Source organism: Rutidosis leptorrhynchoides, chromosome 3, assembly GCF_046630445.1.
Source record: "Rutidosis leptorrhynchoides isolate AG116_Rl617_1_P2 chromosome 3, CSIRO_AGI_Rlap_v1, whole genome shotgun sequence".
NCBI lineage: Eukaryota > Viridiplantae > Streptophyta > Magnoliopsida > Asterales > Asteraceae > Rutidosis > Rutidosis leptorrhynchoides.
The window spans coordinates 170,376,935-170,383,108 of NC_092335.1; positions in this window are offsets into that span (position 1 = coordinate 170,376,935).

Below are 6,174 nucleotides of genomic sequence, written 5' to 3' on the forward strand. Positions count from 1 at the left end.
ACTATAGACATTGCCTGACGTATTTCAAAGATTCTCCGTAATTCATGGGATTTTGATATTATATATACATATGTAAATTATGTATTGAAGAGTACCAAACCCAACTCCTATAATCTATTCCAAACCAAAAATTCATTTCTCCGACCATACAAGATGGATTCTTCATCCAGCTCAAATTCCTCCGACTTCGATAGCTTCGCCGATATGGATTTCCATTCGAGCTCCGAGAACAGCGTTACCGGAATGGATCAACCAATTTCCCATCATCTATTCTGGATGAATTGGGGATGGGTTCGTAATATACTAAATTTCTGGAGGCAAGAAGAAGGTGATCCATTCCATCCACCAAATTGTCCTCTTAACGATGAACCTGAAGCACTTACCGGCGAACCTATTCGAAACACCATTTTCTCGCTCATTTCTAGAGTATCTCGTCATGACTACATACTATCCCATATTTCGAATCTTGTTCATTCGCTCGTTCCAACTGTCAATCATCCCGGTATAATAGAAGAAGTCAACGAGCTTCGCGCTCGGGTAGTGGCTTTGGAAAATACGGTGCGAAGGTTACAAACACCAGCAGCAGCACCAGCAGCATAATCTGTATCACTATCAACAACGCCGACAGTACTCTTGTCACCCCCAAAATCTCAACATCACAAACTGTATCTCGGATATCAATATCACATACCTCAAAAACCTCATCGGAACTTCGAGTATGATCTTCGTTCTATATATCGTTCTACATCGATTATCTTCGCTTTACGTATCGTTTTACCTCATTTATCTTCGTTCGACCTGGCGATTATGTAATCTCTAATGCTTTAGAAGTTATGTAATCTAGTATTAACGATAAATCAAATGAGTTTAATACTTCATTGACTCATTGAATCTATGATTACATCTGAAGAAAATATATATGCAAGTATATTTTTATAAAGATTGTAATTAAAAATTCTTTCGTACAAACTGTTAATGATGAAAATATTTTAACGGGTGGGTAGTACCCGAGGAATATTTAGAATTCACATTAATAAGTTACGTTGTACATTCTCTAAATCTGATTCAACGGTCATTTACTATCCTACTTACAACTACCGATATACGTATCCGTTCACCACAGAATAACCATTTCTATTCAAATTTCATATTTGGATTTTGATCTATCAGAATCCAACAAGTGGCATAATGAAGAAAACATTGGACAAAAATAAAAAGTGTTAGAAACAAACGAATTAATTAATTGAAATTGTGATAGGATTTCACGCTAACTGTTCCAGCTAACTGTTCCCAGTTAACTGATTAACATTTAATTTATCGCAATTTACATTCTCGCAATTTTATTCATCATCATTTAATTTCTGTTATTTACTTTTACGCACTTTAAATAACGGGACACGTATGCAAGGTTTCGACTTATCATATCGACCCATCTATATATATATTTCGGAACAACCGTAGACACTCTATATGTGAAGGCGGGAGTTGGCTATACAGGGTCGGAGTTGATTTCAAAATATATATATACTTTGAGTTGTGATCGACACCGAGACCGGTATACGGGTCACGATACGTATTATTTAATTCGAATATTATATATTAAATTATATATGAATCATTGAACCATCGGACTATTGGACTGCTAACTTTGGACAATTAAAATGAATTAAATTAAAATATTGATTATAACATATGAAACTAAATAATTCTTCAAGTTTGCCACTTGATTTCATCCTAAACCTCATTTGTACTTCGACAATTATAATCCTCGTTCAAATCTTTTCATGATTCTTGAAAACACTTCAATCGAGAAGTTGAACCAGCCGCACCTCGTTTACGGAAGAAAGATTTACGCATACAGTTATACACCTGAAACTTTCAAAACCGAAGTTATCGTTAAAACTTATCCGCGTCAAATTCCTTATCATTCATTGGCAAAAACAACCTTACATTTCTCTTTTCAATATAAGTCAATTTTGTCACAGCTCCACTTTGATTTCTCAGTAGGACCACTCTTATTATAACCTCGATATATATACCTTGTCCTTTCACCATTGTTACCGGAGAACCTTTCATATTCCACGACATCATGTACCAGCAGCTTGTCATCTTTTTGGCAGAATCCGCAATTAGTATTTTAAAAATCTCGCAAAACTTCTCAGTCATACCTATAACGTCTATTCCTAAGGATTTCATACTCCGAAGGTGAAGTTTCTGAAAAACACCCTGAATTATGAAGTAGTTCTTTAAATGCTGATGAAGCAGCGAAAATTGTAAACGATTTTAAACAGTCAAAAGTTTGATGATGAAGCACAGTGTGTCGATAAAACTCAGAAAAAGAGAAGAGTTGGAACCGGAAAACGGTTTGAGCAAAGTATGAAAGAGGTTGTGGATAAATAACAAGAAATGAATCTGCTTTCAAAGGATTCAAACGATTCAGTGCCTGCTGAAACCATTAGTAAAAACCCTACCCCTTATTCTAAACCTCTCCCGATGATATTCTTCATCATCATCTTATCTTAGATATTATAAGATATCTTCATATCTTCCGTTATACATATTCTCCATATTTCTGGAGATATTTTCACAACTATTCTTATCTGAGAATATTTATCTCTCCGTAATATCTGCATTACAACATAAAAGAAACTGTGTCAATTTCTAAATTTTGAAACCTCCAAGTTTAAAATATGAATGTTTTAAAGTAGTGTTGGAAACTGATGCATGAATTAGTATAATATAATGAAACTTGATCAACTTCATTATATTACAGTAAGTCATGTTAAGTTTCTAATGGAATGTGATGATTCACAGTACCGTCATCATGTGCCATGTTACACGGCTCTTACCTTCTATCAAGTCTCCAAACATATTAGAACGTATCACCTTGATAGTTCTATTTTTTCGGAATATTCGAGTAATTTAACGAATCAAGATCGTGCCATTACAATTTCATTCTAAAACTAATAGCTAGGTTCATTCCAAATTTCCTACCTACGAATTTCGGACCATTGTTCGCTTGGCTCGAGGACGGGAAGAAGAAATGAAGGGACAAAACCTCAGAATAGAAATAGGAACATAAACCACAGCAAATAAGAGAGAGCATTAACTGTGGATGACAATGATTTTAAGGGACGGGAGTAGGAACATCGAAATATAAGGGAAGGTATAAAACCTAACAACAACCCCGATACTACAAACCGTGCATATCAATACGTATTGCAACGTAAAGGCACGGGAGAATTAAAAACATTATAATTCCAAGGAAAGGATAAAAGAGAATAGATTCTTCTGGTGATAGATGAAAAAGAAGAATGAAAGATATGAAAGTTAGAAATATAACAAGGGTTAGAATGGGATGGAGCATATTAGTGAATGTCTTAAAGTAAGAACTAAAGAGAAAGAATAGAAGATGTGGGAAGAAAGAAAGGGAAGGAGGTAAATTTATAGTGAAATATTCGACAAAGAAATCAAAACAGATAGACGCGTTAAATCAAAGAAGATCCTGATCGCCGCAAAACTAAATCTTATTACATAAGATTTTCTTTAAAACCCTTAAATCCCGGAAATCGATCATAATCACGTCATCGGTTACAACAATTCTATATTTACTCATTTCACTCTTTTGTGATAGCTTCGCTCGTGCGTCTCACATAACCAAATCGTTTTATCTAAATCTTTCAATAATGACAAAATTTCATTATTACCTCATATTCGTCATGAAAACATTCCTATTGTTATTTATGACAACCTCTACCAAATTTCGAGGACGAAATTTCTTTAACGGATGGGTACTGTAACGACCCGGAAATTTCCGACCAAATTTAAACTCTAATCTCTATATGGTTCCGACACGATAAGCAAAAACCCTAAAGTTGACCCGCACTTTTTCGATCGTTCTATACTTATAAGATTAATATTTACATAAATTAAACCTTACCAACATGATAAGCAATCCAAATTGTTGAGACTTATGTTTTCGAAAAGAGTTTTACACAACGTTTGACCGTCTAGTTTGACCGATGATATCACGAACTATATAACATATGATAATTATACGTTTGTGTATATATATGTATATATACATATTTAACATGGTTTATGGATGTTTTAATATCTCATTTTGTATTAATAACAATAAGTTATACGTATATTTTGAAACTACTAACTTAAGTTTTCAAAACAATAACCATACATAACGTTATTTGATATAAATACTTATGACTTATAATGTTTATACATATAACGTATAAGTAATGTATTTAATCACTTTCAAGGACTTAAATACATAAAACAATATAAGTATATTCACAAAAGATAGCTATATTTGAATCCTCGTTCCATTTTCTCAAAGATTTCTACACGTATATTTAGGGTATATGTACCCGTATCATACGCAGCTTCTAGATGTATTTACTATTGGTATATACCAATAAAAATCTGCTCCTTAGCAGCCTTAAATGATTAAGAAACATGTGGAACCAACCATTTGTCAAGTAGCATGAATTATTTAGCAAGAAAACAAAGTTAGGTATCATTTTTTTTCTTTATATACTAAAAATGTTTTTATGCATGCACACCATTTCTTCACCCCATTTTTTCATACTTACACTCCCATTTCTCTCTCAAAATACTCTTAACTTCATACTTGATCATCTACAAGCATTTTCCCCATCATTTAGCTTCAAAAACCTTACTTAATCACCATAAGAAAACCATACAAAAACACTTCAAGAAATCCTTCCAAGAACACAAACTTACTTCCAATCTTTCATCCACTTCCATCACCCTTTTGGTTCTAGGTTCTTACTCCTCTTTTACAGCAACCTTGTCCAAGGAACTTGAGGTAGTAACTATGTTCATAACCTTATTCGATTCATATATATATAGCTATCTTATTTTGTGGTATAAAATTTTAACAACAAGAACATAGTTTGAAAGTTTTCAAACTTGTTTGCAAACTAAATAGATCCTTCTAACTTAACTTTTAAAATACTTCAAGACCTGTAATATAACTTAAATATATGCTAATTTAACAAGGTAAAACTTGATTTTTCAAAGAATACCTTAAAAACTGTTTTTACGACGTCGGAGTGCAACCGGGGACTGTTTTGGGTTGGATAATTAAAAACCATCTTAAACTTTGAATTGGAGGTTTATTTTCTGGAAAAATGATTTTTACTATAAATATGTTAACACATAAAAATTTCATGATTTAATTCAAAGTATAGGTATTTTTAGAAAAATGGTCATTAAATGATATTTTTGTAACAAAAATGTTTAACTTCATAAGTTTCACTAAAGTTTCACCTATGCCGTGTGATTTTGAATACAAACTAAGGTATTTACAGTTCATAGTCTTAAAGAGGGACTCGATCCAAGGAGATGGCAAGTTGAATCAACAAAAACGGAGTTGTAACGAAGAAACTATGACCGAACCAAAATCGGATATCCAAGACTAGTTTAGCCACGAAAATAATTGGGAGAAATTAAATAAATCACATCTTTCTAAGATAACATGATATTTTATATATATGTACTCATAATTCAATTTTATATGGTTCAGGATCACCCGTAAACAATACGAGAAGATTAATCATAAGATCCCATGATTGTACGCAACACGTCATTTGACAACACCGGTACCGTGGGTCAAGATTAATCTCGACCAATACATATACGATGGGGGTTTTATTCATTTCATTGGGGGTTTATTAAACACCTAAAAATGAACCAGTAAAATTGAATTACTAACATCGGACTGCTAACTACGGACTAAGGAATTATTAAAAGTATTAAAAGTATAACAAGTATATATATGTGACGATTGTTTAAAAATGAAAATATATTGATATATTATATATGGATAGGTTCGTGATATCAACCGGAAGACCAAGTCAAAATATTTATATCTTCAAGACAACAGTGAGTATATAGTCCCTTTTAAACTCTAAATATTTTTGGGCTGAGAATACATGCGCTGTTTTTATAAATGATTTACGTTATGGACACAAGTAACTGAAAAATATATTCTACGTTGAGTTGTACCACTGGCATACTTCCCTGTAGCTTGGTAACTAATATTTACAGCGGTATTGTAAACGCGAATCCTGTTGATAGATCTATCGGGCCTGACAACCCCAACCGGACTGGACGACCAGTATTCAACGGTTG